General features: G+C 42.9%; 1 protein-coding gene across 7 annotated transcripts in view; it reads right to left on the bottom strand.

The window, feature by feature from the left end:
• PNPLA8 (patatin like phospholipase domain containing 8) overlaps window positions 1–15349 on the bottom strand; it is a 273297-nt gene that overhangs the window by 67820 nt on the left and 190128 nt on the right. The window lies entirely within an intron of this gene.

Here is a 15349-nt window from a genome sequence, read left to right as displayed (position 1 = left end):
GCAACTAAAATGGTGCCGGCGAACCTTGCCCTTACTATGCTATATGGAGACAACAATGACGTCAGTACACCATGTGACATAGTAAGGGCAAGAGCCCGTCGGCGCCATATCCTCAGCGGACATTTGCCCTTACTAGGTCAGGAATCCTGACGCACATCTTTCACCGGTGAAGTTTTGCGACATGGCAGCCGGCAGAACAAACCCTAGCACACACCCTCGCCACCGGCTGGCAGTTTACACAGGTAGCCAGAGAGGAGCACGGTGGGGGACCGTTCTCATTTTCCGCCGCGCATTTTCACAGGGGGGGAGGGGCACTCATTCTCCACATCTCCCGAGAGGGGGGCTGTAGCGTGGGTTGCTCTATTTCGCCGGGTTGGGGGGGGGGGGGGGGCCAGGAAGGTGTGCTTGCATATTTAAACTATTCTTTGCTGGTGCTGTTCATTTGGGGTAAAAAAACAAACAAACCACACAAACTATAACCTTTACTGATCTCTGAAAGCTAGTGGATTATTCCTCCAAAAGAAACTTCTCTACAGACACATTATTAGGTGGATTAGGCACTCTCCTATTTTTATCCCTAAGGATCACAACCTCCCACTGACTGACCACGTTTATACACAACAATTCTATCAGCATCGTAACTGCTTTTTAAGGTCTGGATCCTCTTACCTAAGAAGGCATTAATTTTTGCCCTGTGCATTTCTCTTGCTCTTCGGACATTACAGTCCCATTTCCCTTGATCCTTTTACACACCAATCATACATCTCTTGCAATTCACTAAATTGATGCCTCGCAGAATCTAACTTACGTCGGCGTACTCGCGCTGCGCTAGCGGCACAACGCCTTAGAACTAGGCGCACGGAGGAGGAACGGGCAGCAATAAAACAGCACAACAAGGAAAGAATAGCTGTAGGAAGACCGCAGGAAGCGGCCAAGCAACGTGCATCCAGACTGCTAGAGGCACGCTTGCGATTACGGCAAGCACGTTCCACTGCTCACAATCTCCTTCGTTCACAACACCATGCCCATGAAACGCTGACAGTGGCTGAAATCACTCTAACACCGACAGCACCTCAACGTCAGCCATGGATCCCACATCAACTGGCCAAACATTATAATCGACTTGCTTTCCGATACAACCCACATCAGGATTATACTTTCATACGGCATGTTCTCATTGGCTCTATGACACACGTGTGTCCATACTGCAAGGCTATGAAATTTCTGGGAGAAACAAAGGGGATGTGTTGCTATCAAAAATTTAAGGACCAATATCATAGAAGCTACAATCTTGACAGGACCTTTCAAAGGTGAAGATGTACTCATTCCTCGCATCCCTATCATTCCAACAGATATGCCATTTCAATTTAAAAGATTGCAATTCCCAATTAGATTGGCATTTGCAATAACCATCAACAAAGCTCAAGGACAATCTTTACACCTATGCGGTTTACATCTACAAACCGATTGCTTCTCACATGGACAATTGTATGTTGCATGTTCACGAGTAGGCAAACCTGACAATTTGTATATCTGCACTAACAATGGAACAATAAAAAATGTCGTATTCCCACAAGCATTGCAAAATTAAACATATTACAGATATCCCCTGGCTCTGTTCTGTTTTTTCAACTTAACCAGGCTCAGCCACAGCAACGCGTGGCAGGGTACAGCTAGTTCTACATAAAAGAAATAGTGTGCCATATGGATAATTGTTTGATTATTTAGAGTCTTTAAATGTGATTTGAAAGAAATATGTTTTCAGAGATTTTTTGAATTGTTTTGAATTTGAAATAGATCTTAATGAATCTGGTAAAGCGTTCCAAAGAGTTGGGCCGGATATAGAGAAAACTCTTTTCCTAGTGATATCAAGACGAGCCAGTCTAGGTGATGGTATATATAAAAGATTTTTGTTCATTGATATTAAGTGTCTGGATTGTTTATATATACGAAGAAGTGAACACAGAGTAGTAGAGTTAGAGTTATGAATAAGAGAGTGAACAATAGTTAAAATTTTAAACTGTATTCTATATTTAATCGGTAACCAATGTAAGGACTGAAGTATGGGGGTAATATGATTTTTTAATGAAGAACCTGATAAGATATGTGCAGCTGCGTTCTGAACTAATTGAAGTGAATGAAGTGTGCTATCCGGAAGACCTATGTAAAGAGAATTATAGTAGTCAAGCCCAGAGAAAATAAGTGATTGCAGAATAGTGCGAAAATCATGAAAATAAAGCATGTTTATGTTTTATACAGTCAAATCAATATCATCCTAATCATACCTTTGATATAACTAGGCAAGAGGTAACAGGGAACTGAACTCAGACAGCAATCAACAAGGGCCCTGACTGACAGTTTGGGAAACTAAGTAAGGGGTTGACCTGTATGGTGCAGCAGATGCTACCATAAACTTGCTGGGCAGACTGGATAGGCCATTTGGTCCTTTTCTGCCATCATTTTCTATACTTTTATATTCACATTCTTGCTAAGCACTATAACTACTTAGGTTCAACCACTTTTAGTTGGGTGCAGGTGATACAAAAGAACATAAATGCCATGCTGGGGCAGATCAAGATCAAGATCCTGTGAACTCACCATCCTGTCTCCAATGGTGACTGGTTTGAGTCACAAGTATCCAGCAGATCCCAAAAAATAGATCTATTTCTTGTTACTCATTCCCAGGATAGCAATAGCTTTCTTTAGTCCAGGGGTTCTCAGTCCAGTCCTCGGAACAGACTTAAGCCAGTAAGTTTTAGGATATTCACAATTAATATGCATGGAATAATAGATATCCATACAATGGAGGCATGAAAATCTGTCTCATGCATATTCTTTGTAGATATCCTCAAAACCTGTCTGAATAAGTGTGTCCCAAGGACTAGGATAAGAACTCCTGCTTTAGTCAACTTGTCTAATAATGTTTTATGGACTTTTCCTCTAGAAACTTGTCTAATCCTCCTTTTAACCATGCTATGCTAGTTGCCTTGCCACAGTATCCACAGCTTAATTTTGTGTAGGGCTGCCAACTGCCCAGTTTTGGACTGAACAGTCAGGTTTTCAGCTGTGATGTACAGTGTCTGGTCATAACTACTGACCAGACATTGAAAATCTGGGTTTTTTTTGCAAGAGGCTCCTTTTCCCCCACAGCTTCCTGGTTATAGGGAAAGACAGAGCCGAGAGCTGAGCTGTGTTCCTGCCCATTTGCCTCCTTTCCTGTGTTGTGATTGGAGGAGAAGGGGAGAGGAGACCTGGCACAGGCCTCAGTTCCCAGTGGTTCCATAGATCTCTGCAGCAATGCCCTCTGGCTCCCTATCCTTCCCTCACTGAGTGCTGGGCCGAGACTTGAGAGAGGGGCTGCAGCAAGGGAAACAGGAAGACAGGAGACAGTCACAGGGTGTGGAAAGGGGAGAGACTGAGGGAGACAGAGAAAAAGAGAGGGACAGGAAGATATACACATGGAAAGCAAGGGAGGAAAGAGACACAGAGGGGGTAAGGAAGGAGGAAAGGTCACAGAGAAGGGGAGGCACAACAGCAGCATGAGGAAAGGAGGAAGACAGAGGGGGGAGGAAAGGAAGCGAGAAGAAACACAAAGGAGACAGGGAGACACAGGAGGAAAGAAGATAGAGAAAGAGGAAGGGACTGGGGAGGAGAGGGAGATAGGAGGGAAGGAGGAGGAAGAAAAAGATAAGAGCATGGGGAGGGAGGGGACTAGAGACAGGAGGGCAGCACAAGAGAGGAGTGCAGAGAGAAGGGAATACCATATTGAGAAACAGGTGGCACAAGGTAAACACAGATTAAAGGCTGGGAAGGTTTTATGGAAAGGAAGAGCAAACCACCTGTGTCTGAAACAGGAGGCTGTGTGTCTGGGAGTGTGCATGTGTGTATGAGAGAGGAGGCTGTGTGTCTGGGAGTGTGCATGTGTGTATGAGAGAGGAGGCTATGTGTCTGGGAGTGTGCATGTGTGTATGAGAGAGGAGGCTGTGTGTTTGGGAGCATGTGTGTATAAGATACGAGGCTATATATTTATGGGGAAGTATGGAAGTGGGTGTGTATTAGAAAGGCTTTAGTTGTGATAGAGAGCAAAACTGCATGAGAGGGGCTGCGATTGATGTCTTTATGAGGATAGCTGAAGTAACATTTTATAAAACAAAGTATATTAGGGGATGCTTGAAAGCCAAGTAACGAGTGAATGGAATACTTACAGTAATCTTTGAAATACAAGCCTGTATGTGTTAATTTAACAAACATACTTTTCTGAACAGCAAAAACTGGACAAGTTAAGCTTTCTCCAAACCTCCTATATTTTTGTCCATTTTAACTGCATCAAAAAAGGCTTCCTCCTGGCCTATCATATGCCCTACCATGGCAGAAACCACTGAATCAAGGCCCCTGATATCCACCGAGCGAGCAGTCCTCATTCCTGGTAGTTCTCTCAGTCTGCACCTGAGAGTATCGCAGCAATTTATCTTTTTAATTGTTCCCTGAAGCAAACAGCAACAAATATAAAGGAAAAGCAGTCTCTAGCGAGCCAGGAAATGAGAAAAAACAGTTTAGGAAAGGGGAGAGGGTAAAGAAGAGCAAGAGAGAATCAGATAACAGACAACTGTATCCTCCTGGAAGCTCTTCTTCAATCAGCCTACTCAGAGGGAAGTCATCTCAGCATCATCTCTGGAGCCCCCCAGAATTGACCAGACCACTCAGGCAGGGTCCCTTTCAACTGAGGAAAGGAGGCTTAGCTGCCATCTCAGCTCAACACCACATTCCAGTCAGCTAGGCCAAAGTCCACAGATTAGCAATACATGTCCACCATCTGTTGGACACAAAGAATACTGGCAAGCTGATGTCAGCATAGGAGTATATAAAGAGGTGACCATCAGCAAGCTTCTTGATCTCCATTCTCCTGGTTGATGCATAACCCGTTTACATAGACTGACCTGACTGGATGAACAGGAACACAAATTATATTACAATGGCAAGATGAAGGAGAAGAGGGGAAAGAGTTTGTTAGTATTCTCATTCCACAGTGCTCTACAACCTCTTTGTGCAACACACAATGCATGTGTTTCTTCTATATCATAATATTCCCTGAAATTATCTCAAGGGACTTCTATATTGAAACCCAACCTTATAACTCAAATCTTGTTTATTGAAATGCATACTACAAGTTCTTAGCACTTATATTAGTCTTAGAGAAACCTAGATTATTTGCAGGTTTAGATAATTTTTATGTTGCCACAATAAAATCTATCTAAAGATGATGTGTACATTAGTTTTAGATCACACAAATCTTATCTTCAGATATAAGTGTAAAGTTCAAGGCTATATCCATATGCATCCTAAAGGGGTGTAGCAATGCAGAAATTAACAATACATGGATATTCAGGTAATGTCAAAAGAAGAGTAATTAGCCTCTAATAGCTCAATTTTAGTCCATGGGATCCTAAACCATGGCCTGCTAAGGCCATTTTTCTGGCCCACCTATCTTAAAATAAAACAAAACATATAGATAGATAGATATATACAGTGCATTCAGAAAGTATTCAGACGCCTTTACTTTTTCCACATTTTGTTACGCTACAGTCTTGTTCTAAAATGGATAGGGTGCATTTTTCCCCTCTTCAGTCTACACACTATACCCCATAATGACAGTGAAATCAGTTTAAAAAAATGTGTGCAAATTAAAAATAAACAAACATGAAATATTCCATTTACATAATTATTTATATCCTTTACTCACTACTTTGTTGAGGCAACTTTTGCAGCGATTACAGTCTTCTTGGGTATGATGCTATAATCTTGGCACACCTGGATTTGGGAATTTTTTCCCATTCTTCTCTGCAGATACTTTCAAGCTCTGTCAGGTTGGATGGGGAGCACCAATGCACAGCTATTTTATTATTTTATTTTATTATTATTATTTTAAAGATTTTATATACCGACAACCGTTTGCACATCATATCGGTTTACAAATAACTTAACTTATAACTTACAAATAACTTCGGAACAATATCATCAAGGGTAACAATTAGGCATGGGGCCTTTACAGTGAACAATAATGCATGGAGGCAAAAACATTGCAAAAACAAAGCAAACAAAAAATATTAGGAGAAAGGTTGGGTAATTTTCAGATCTCTTCAGAGATTTTCAATCGAGTTCAAGTCTGGGCTCTGGCTAGGCCATCCAAGGACATTCATAGACTTGTCCCGAAGCTACTCCTGCATTGTCTTGGCTGTGTTCTTAGGACCATTGTTCTCTTGGACGGTGAATCATCCCATCAGTCTGAGGTACAGAGTGCTCTGGAGCAGGTTTTTATCAAGGATCTTTCTGTACTTTGCTCTGTTCATCTTTACATCAATTTGGACTAGTCTCTTAGTTCCTGCTGCTGAAAAACAACCCACAGAATGATGTTGCCGTCACCATGCTTCACCATAGGGATGGTATTTGCTAGGTGATAAGCAGTGCCTGGTTTCCTCCAGATATGATGCTTGACATTCAGGCCAAAGAGTTCAATCTTGGTTTCATCAGACCAGAGAATCTTGTTTCTCATACTCAGAGAGTCCTTTAAGTACCTTCTGGCAAACCCAAGCAGGCTTTCATGTGCCTTTTATAAAGGAGTGGCTTCTAGCTAGCCACTCTACCATAAAGGCCTGATTGATGGAGTGCTGGATAGATGGTTGTCCTTCTGGAAGGTTCTCCCACCTCCACAGCAGAACTCTGGAGCTCTGTCAGAGTGACCATTGGGTTCTTAGTCACCTCCCTGCCCAAGGCCCTTCTCCCTGAATTGCTCAGTTTGGGTGGGCGGCAAGTTCTAGGAAGAGTCCTGGTGGTTTCACACTTCTTCCATTTAAGAATGATGGAGGCCACTGTGTTCTTCGGGACTTTCAATGCTGCAGCAATTTTTTTTGTACACTTCCCCAGATGTGTGCCTCGACACAATCCTGTCCCAGAGGTCAACAGACAATTCCTTCGAATTCATAGCTTTGATATGCTCTAACTTTGCTTTGATTTTTACAGCATCGAGAAAAATACAGAGAGGACCGACTTTTAGTGAGCAGCATTAAGAATCTCCACAAGCCCTCAGAAGCAGATATCGTTTGAAAAAAGGATCCTTGTCAGGGAAGTTCACATGATGTATTCATAAGCTAAGTACTGCTTTTGATATTTTGGAACTTTGAGCTCACTTCATTATAGATTAAGCCAAGATTGGATTCACTGCCTGAGGATAAGCACAATTGTTTTATTTGCATAAAAAAAATCAATCTAAAAATAGAGAAAAGTGGACCTGATTAAGTAAGTAGCTCATACATGTTATTTTTGAGCTGAGACTGGGTTGGTCCTACAAATTCAATAAGACAATTTAGTCTAAGCCTTTTAATTAAGTGGTTTATATAAATGACCAGTGAGATATTTTTGGTTGATACATAGATTTTTTTTTATTTTGCTCTGACATGCACTGTCAACTGTGAGACCTTATATAGACAGGTATGTGCCTTTCCAAATCAAGTCCAATCAACTGAATTTACACAGGTGGACTTTAATCAATTTGGAGAAATATCTCAAGGATGATCAATGGAAACAGGATGCACTTTGAGTGTCATAGCAAAGGGTCTGAATACTTATATAATGTGATATTTCAGTTTTAAAAACAAATTGCACAAATTTCTACAAACCTGATCTCTCTTTGTCATTATAGGGTATTGTGTGTAGATTGAGGAAGGGGAAAAATGCATATTATCCATTTTACAATAAATGTGGAAAATGTGAAGGGGTCTGAATACTTTCGGAATGCACTGTATATATATATATATATATATATATATATATATATATATCCAGTGTCATGCACATTAAAAGTAAATCTTCTGCTCATCCGGTCCAGGTGATTTACTACACTTCAGTTTGTCAATTTGGCCTACCACATTGATTGAGTGGGAGGGTTAGTAACAGAGGGAAGGAAAGAGGGTAAGGGGGTTGAGTGATGAGAGGGAAGGAAGGTGGATGAAGGTGAGTAGGAAGGGAGGGAGGAAGTAGAAGAGGGGAGTGAGAAAAAGAGAGGGTAGAAGGGTGCAGATCGAACAGTGCATCCATGCAATCTGCATCATCAGAGGGAGACCACCACAACCTGCATATTAGAGGGCGACAACCACATTCAAAGCATCAGGAGAGAGGCCTAGGTGTTCCAGCAGCAGTGGCATCTGAAGAGAGACTCCTCTGTTGCTGGGAGCAGTGGCTGCAGCAGCATGTGGAGCAAGATCCAAGTGCCACTGGCAATGAAAGGCCTGGGATAGAGCCACCATAGTAAGAGGGAAAGATGCTCCTGGATTTCTACATAGACTTATTAGGCCTGTGCCTAGAACAAAATTCTGGGGGCAGTAAAGTTATGAGGATCGTACAATGTTGTGGTTAATCCAGGCTACAATACCTTATTACCTGTCCTGTTAGATTGTAGAGTTATCATCCCATTAAAGGAAAGCGTGTCTCATGGCAAAAAAAACATCTCCAGAGATTCTTGACAGTGTCAGTCCATCTATTGCCTCTACAGCTTTCACACTACAGTTGGGATTGTGACACAAGGACCAAGATGTCACTATAAGCATGTACAATCTTCCTTGGAAGGAGGTGGCGGTAGTACCAACAGTATCTAGAGCAGGAGTGGGCAAATCTTTTTGTGCAGGGGCCACATTACAAGTTTTGGAGTGCAACGAGGGGCCCTTCTCCACACCTGGAAACTTCATTTCCAGTCACCCTGAGACTGTAGACTTGGATCAGTAGAGGGGAAAAGAGGAGAGTACATACAAACTTCCTCCTCTCTCTCATATACACACAAGTTCATTCATACATACACATTGATGCACCCTTTCTTCTACCCTCTCTTCTTCTCACTCCCCTCTTCTACTTCCTTCCTCCCTTTTCCCTTCCCTCTCACTCACCTTCATTTACCATCCTTCCCTCTCAGTCACTCAACCCCCCTCACCCTCTTTCCTTCACTCTGTCACCCCCCCAATCAATCAATGTGGTAGGCTAGATTGACAAACTGAAGAGTGGTAAGTTACCTGGACTGGATAGTATATACCCCAGGGTTCTGAAAGAGCTAACAAATGAAATTTCAGACCTATTTCAATTTATTCGTAACCAATCATTACAATCATCCATTGTACCTGAATATTGGAAGGTGGCCAATGTAACCCCGATTTTAAAAAGTGCTCCAGGGGTGATCCGGGAAACTACAGACCAGTGAACCTTATTTCAGTGCCGGGAAAAATCGTAGAAACTGTTATAATGAATAAAATCACAAAACATTTAGATGAACATGATTTAATGGGACACAGTCAACATGGATTTACCCAAGGGAAGTCTTGCCTCACAAATCTACTAAATATTTTTGAAGGGGTGAATAAACATGTGGACAAAGGTGAACGAGTAGATGTGGTGTATTTGGATTTTTAGAAGGCATTTGACAAAGTCCTGCATCAGAGGCTTCTAAGAAAACTAAAAAGTCATGGGTTAGGAGGCAATGTCCTTTTGTGGATTGCAAGCTGGTTAAAAGACAGGAAACAGAGTACGATTAAATTGTCTGTTTTCACAGTAGAAAAAGTTAAACAGTGGAGTGCCCCAGAAATCTATACTTGGACTGGTGCTTTTTAAGATATTTATAAATGATCTGGAAAGGGGAACGATAAGTGAGGTGATCAAATTTTCGGATGACACAAAATTATGCAGAGTAGTTAAATCTCAAGTGGATTGTGATAAATTGCAGGAGGATCTTGCAAAACTGGAAGACTGGACTTCCAAATGGCAAATTAAATTTAACGTGGACAAGTGCAAAGTGATGCTTATAGAGAAAATAACCCTTGCTGCTGTTACACAATGTTAGGTTCAGTCTCAGGAGTTACCACCCAAGAAAGAGATCTAGGCATAATAGTGGATAATATATTGAAATAATCAGCTCAGTGTGCTATGGTGATCAAAAAAGCAAACAACTTTAGGAATTATTAGGAAGGGAATGGCAAATTAAATGATGGATGTCATAATGCCTTGGTATTGCTCCATGGTGAGACCACATCTTGAATACAGTGTGCAATTCTGGTCGCCACATCTCAAAAAAGATATAGTTACACTGGAGAAAGTGCAGAGATGGGTGACCTAAATAAGGGGCATTCCCTACGAGACTGCCCTACGAGGAAAGGCTAAGGAAGTTAGGGCTGTTCAGTTTGGAGAAGAAATAACTGAGGGGGATATGATAGAGGTCTACAAAATCATGAAAGGTCTTGAACAGGTTAATGTAAATTGGTTATTTACTCTCTCAGATAATAGAATGACTAGGGGGCACTCCATGAAATTAGCAAGAAACTCATTTAAAACAAATTGAAGAAAACTCTTTTTCACTCAGCACATAGTTAAGCTCTGGAATGAATTGCCAGAGGATGTAGTTACAGCAGTTAGTGTAACAGAGTTTAAAAAAGGTTTGGATAAGTTCCTAGAGGAAAAATCCATAAACTGTTACTAATTAATAAGCAATAATAGCTTGAGATTTATTTAATGTTTCATTACTTGCCAAGTACTTGTGACTTGGAAACAGGATACTGGACTTGATGGACTCTTAGTCTGACACAGTATGACATATCTTATGTTCTTTCATCACTGATTTCCACTCACTCTCCTGCTCAATCCCCTTCCCTCTCAGTCACTTACCCCCTCGCTCCTATTCACCCTCTTGTTGCTCATTCTCACCCCCTTCCCACTCAATCACTAGCTCCTCTTTCCCACCCACCCACTCATTCCCTTCCCTGACACTTGCCACCTCCCCTCACTCACTGTCTTCCTTCCCACTCATTCACGTCCCTTCCATTTCGCTCACACCATTTTCCTTTTCTTCCTTCTCTATCCATTTCCACGCCTCCCTTCCTGTCACTTCCCTTACTCCCTTGTTACTTACCACAATGGGGCATCTCCTCACTGGTGGGGGGGGAACCCCACCAGTACATCAACAGGAGCATCTCCTCGCTGGAGGAGTTCAGAAATCCCACCAGCGCCGATGTATCAGGCCTCTAATTGTTGGCGGGGGGAGTAGAAAACATGCCAGCTCACGGACAACAGGGGCCCCTCCTCACTAGTGGTGGTGGAAACCCTGCAGGCGCCAATGCATTGGGTTTCTCCTCGCTGGCAGGGGTTGGCAACCCTTGCCAGTGCCAATGCACCAGGTCTCTACTCTCCTCTCCTTTCCCCCTGTCAGGGTTGCCATTGGCTCTTACAGAAAATGTAAGAGCCAATTATAACACTTACATGGGGAAAAGGCAGGCAGGCAGGCAGGGGAGCGTTTGCACTGCAGCATCCAGAATAAAGATGTCAATGGCTTGCTGAAAGACTTCAGAAAGCAAATCAAATTTTTATTCAGGATGCCGTGTGGCGCAGATGCTAACCTGACTGCCTTCATGGAGAGAAACGTGTTTGGCCGTGAGTTACCTTCTCCCTTCCTTTGGGTGCTGATGTCATCAGGAAAGGCAGGATCCAGCGTCACGCAATTCAGCATGTCATTCAAAGGGCCTGCATGAGTCTTTGCTGATGACATCGGGACTCAGAAAACATCAAGGGCCAGACCTAATAATAAATTTAAAATGTTTGGCAAGCCAGATTAAAGTGAATGATGGGCCTGATTTGGCCCTTGGGCTATAGTTTGCCCATCCCTGACCTAGAGGCAGCAGGTTATTTACTCTTTTGGCTAATAGAAGGACTAGGGTGCACTCCATAAAGTTAGCATGTAGCAGATTTAAAACTAATTGGAGAAAATTCTTTTTCACTCAATGCACAATTAAACTCTGGAATTTGTTGCCAGGGGATGTAGTTAGTGCAGTTAGTGTAGCTAGGTTTAAAAAAGGTTTGGATAAGTTCTTGAAGGAGAAGTCTACTACCTGCTATTAATCAAGTTGACTTAGAAAATAGCCACTGCTATTACCAGCATCAGTAGCATGGGATATATTTAGTTTCTGGGTACTTGCCAGGTACTTGAAGCATGGATTGGCCACTGTTGGAAACAGGATGCTGGGCTTGAAGGACCCTTGGTCTGACCCAGAATGGCAATTTCTTATGTTCTTATGAGATGCTATAGAAAACCAAACCCAGTTCAGGTGAATCTTTGACAAAACTGTTCTTTTAAGAAACAATGCCATTACCCCCTGGCTCTCTTCATCCCTTAATCTATCAATCTCCTCCTCTACAAACTTCCCACTCCTTCTGCAGCTTGAACTCCTGGACCAATGGATTTCTTAAGGGGGAATGTCATCCTGCCAGGACATATCTTTCTTTAGCCTCTACAGCTGCATCAAGAGATGCTGGGAGGAGGGAAGCATTAAGCTCTATCTACAAAGCTGGCAGTGTTCCCAAGACCCAGTCAGCTGAAGAAATGCAGGAGAAATGGAGGACAGAAACACTGGAGCTGGTGTGGCTCCCCAGACTCCATTATTTCTTTGGCTGACATGGACAGAAGAATGCTGCCAGTCATGTAGATCAGGCTGCCAGGTCTTCATGCACTTGAGCAGCTGGTAGAGCATAAAGAACCTCATCAACCATGTGGATCAGGCTGTCAGCTCCTCCTTTATTCTTCATTCTTATTTTTCATCTAGGCATATAGATAAACTTAACCATGTACCTTTATGAGTTTGAGAAATATATAAGTATGTTTTTGCGCATGTGGAGATGTAAATTTACATCGACTGGAACACCATCAGGCACATAAGGCATTGCTACAGTACTTTGTTGTAAAGAAAGCCTAAAAACCCAATTTAATGAAACAAAAGAAATGAGTTCTCAAAATTCAAAGATCATGAATATTAAAATAGGTATATACTAATAAATGTATGACTAGCTGTCAAGGTCAATGGGATTTAAACCCATGACCTAGGGACATCTAGGCCATGAACCTGCTGCAGAGGCATGGAAGCTGCTGGCATTCTCAGGAGTTGTAATGTACTTCTCCTATTTCCTGGGAGAGTCAGACGGATTCAATCAGCACTGGGTGTGCCTATTCGCAGCAGTATATAAGACATGTTCAGAGGACATATAGTGCTTATTCAACAGCCATCTTGGCATCTGTCCTGCGGAAGCATTACCAATTTGTTTCCTGATTTCCAAGCCTTGCTTAAGTATAGAATTCTTGTTCTGGTTAATGTATTCGTGTTCCAAGATTCCTGAACTCGTATTTGCAGATTCTTACACTTGTATTTATGCACAGTACTACTGCACATAAAGCTTCCTGCTTCACAGTTTAGTCTCTAATGTCCTGCTTTTCCTGTTCCATGTGTTTTCTTGGTGACTCTCTAGCTCCTCATCTTGCCACCATGTCTCCATCCTGCCTCTCCAAGTAAACACATTTCCCTCTGGGACAGCCCTGATTGCCAAACCCAGATACCCTTGACACTAACATATTCAGACTTAGGGATGAGCTGTTAATAAGGTTTAAAACTTATGGCTTCATACTTGTATTGCTATTAAACTGTATGATGGACTTTCAATTTATACTGCAGATGCACAGAATTATGCCATATCTCATGTGTACATACATATAAAAACCTTCCAAAACAAAAACCTCATACCATCTATGTGGCCATCATACTAGGGACTCCTGGTATCAATTTCCTTCATTTGCCTTACATTTAATCATCAGCCAAATCTTAGCGCTTACTTTTTAATTTTTTAAGCTTATTTTTGTATGCAAATAAAACTTATCTTATGACTTGAAACTCCCTGACACGGGTCCGTGTTTCGTCCACTGCATCAGGGAGAAATTCATAAGATAGCCACTCTTTTCTTTCTTTTCTAAAACCATTCAAATATCAACAGATTTCTGTAACATAGAATGCCAAAAGGAAAATTAGTTCTTACCTGTTCATTTTTGTTCCTGTAGTACCACGGATCAGTCCAGACTGTGAGTTGAGCCTCCTTTCCAGCAGGTCGAGACAGACTAAAACTTGAAGGATGCCCTATATCAGGACAGAGCCTATCCTCTAACCCTTAGTATACCGGATGTCAAAGCAGAAAACAAGAAGACCAAGTAGGATCAAGCAAGTAACCATAAAGCTCAAATGGAGCAACTGTAGAAAAATGTAAGGAACATGGCCTAACTACCCGCTCTTGCATATTCTTGGCATGAGAACAACCAAGGCTTCCGGTGTTTTTGCTCAGTATATGTGTACAAAAATGAGATAGAGTTTGCAGAACTGCAAGAAACAAAACCAGCTTCGAGAGGACAGAAAAAGACAAACAGGGAAGGGCGTCTGGACTGATCAGTGGTACTACAGGAACGAAAATTAACAGGTAAGAACCTATTTTCCTTTCCCTGTACGTACCCGGATCAGTCCAGACTGTGGGATGTACCAAAGCTTCCCTAAAAACGGGTGGGATCAAGACAGTCCCACTCGAAGCACTGGTAGCCCAAAGGAACCGAAGCAGAGTTACACAGCTAGGCGATAGTGCCGAGCAAAAAGGGATAAGGACGCCCAGGTATGAACTGAGCAAATCGTCCACGGAGAGAACAAAGAATGTTCGCCCAAGAAAGAACTCGAGAACACAAAGAATGAGACGGAAGACCCTCGGGGAACCGCCAGGCCATGACAAAGAACAACGGAGAGATCACTTCCTGCAACTAGCGCGCTATAGCGGACTCAGAAGCCGGCTTACCCAATTGGACCCACTCCAGGGAACAGGAAGATGGACAGATGCACGAAGCCATAGGGGACCAGGAAATAGAGCAAGAGAACTTGTATGAAAGCGAGGTAACAAAGACCCGTATGGCATCAAGAGAATGGAGACCGTCACCAGACGCAGGAGCAAGGCGGGGAGCTCCGTCGACCAAAGGACAAAGAAATTAGACGAAACTCCGCGAAAAAGGAGGAACCCGTACGAGGGCTACCCTGAAGTCGGAAATTCGCAAAGAGGGGATCCCGCCAGGGCAGCGCTTGGAACTGACGAGCAAAGGAGAGAAGACCAGAAGACAGTCTGAAGCATAAGGGCCTGCAGAGTGACGCAACGGAGAGGGTCGAACAGAGCCGTACAGAGGGGTCCGCACCTCCGAGTGAAAAGTTTACAACGGACAAGTGGGCGAGAAGATGGATGTAGAAGCCTGACGTCCCTGAAAGTCCAAGTCGCACACGGGTGGCCGCTCAGAGACGACCTGCCACTCGACCCAGGAGAGCCGAGGGGGTAGACTGGTACGCGCCGAGAACGAAGGAAGGATCCTCAGAGAGACTGCCTCAGAGAAGAAAATCCTAAGGAGATTGGTGCGGAGTATGCCAAAAAACCTGGCTTCACACAAACAAACCCAAGCACGTTCCAGATGCGCACGTACGCCAGG

Source organism: Rhinatrema bivittatum, chromosome 9 (genome assembly GCF_901001135.1).
Source record: "Rhinatrema bivittatum chromosome 9, aRhiBiv1.1, whole genome shotgun sequence".
Taxonomy (NCBI): domain Eukaryota; kingdom Metazoa; phylum Chordata; class Amphibia; order Gymnophiona; family Rhinatrematidae; genus Rhinatrema; species Rhinatrema bivittatum.
The sequence above is the reverse complement of the archived record's forward strand: the minus strand, read 5'-3'. Positions and strand labels throughout refer to the sequence as shown.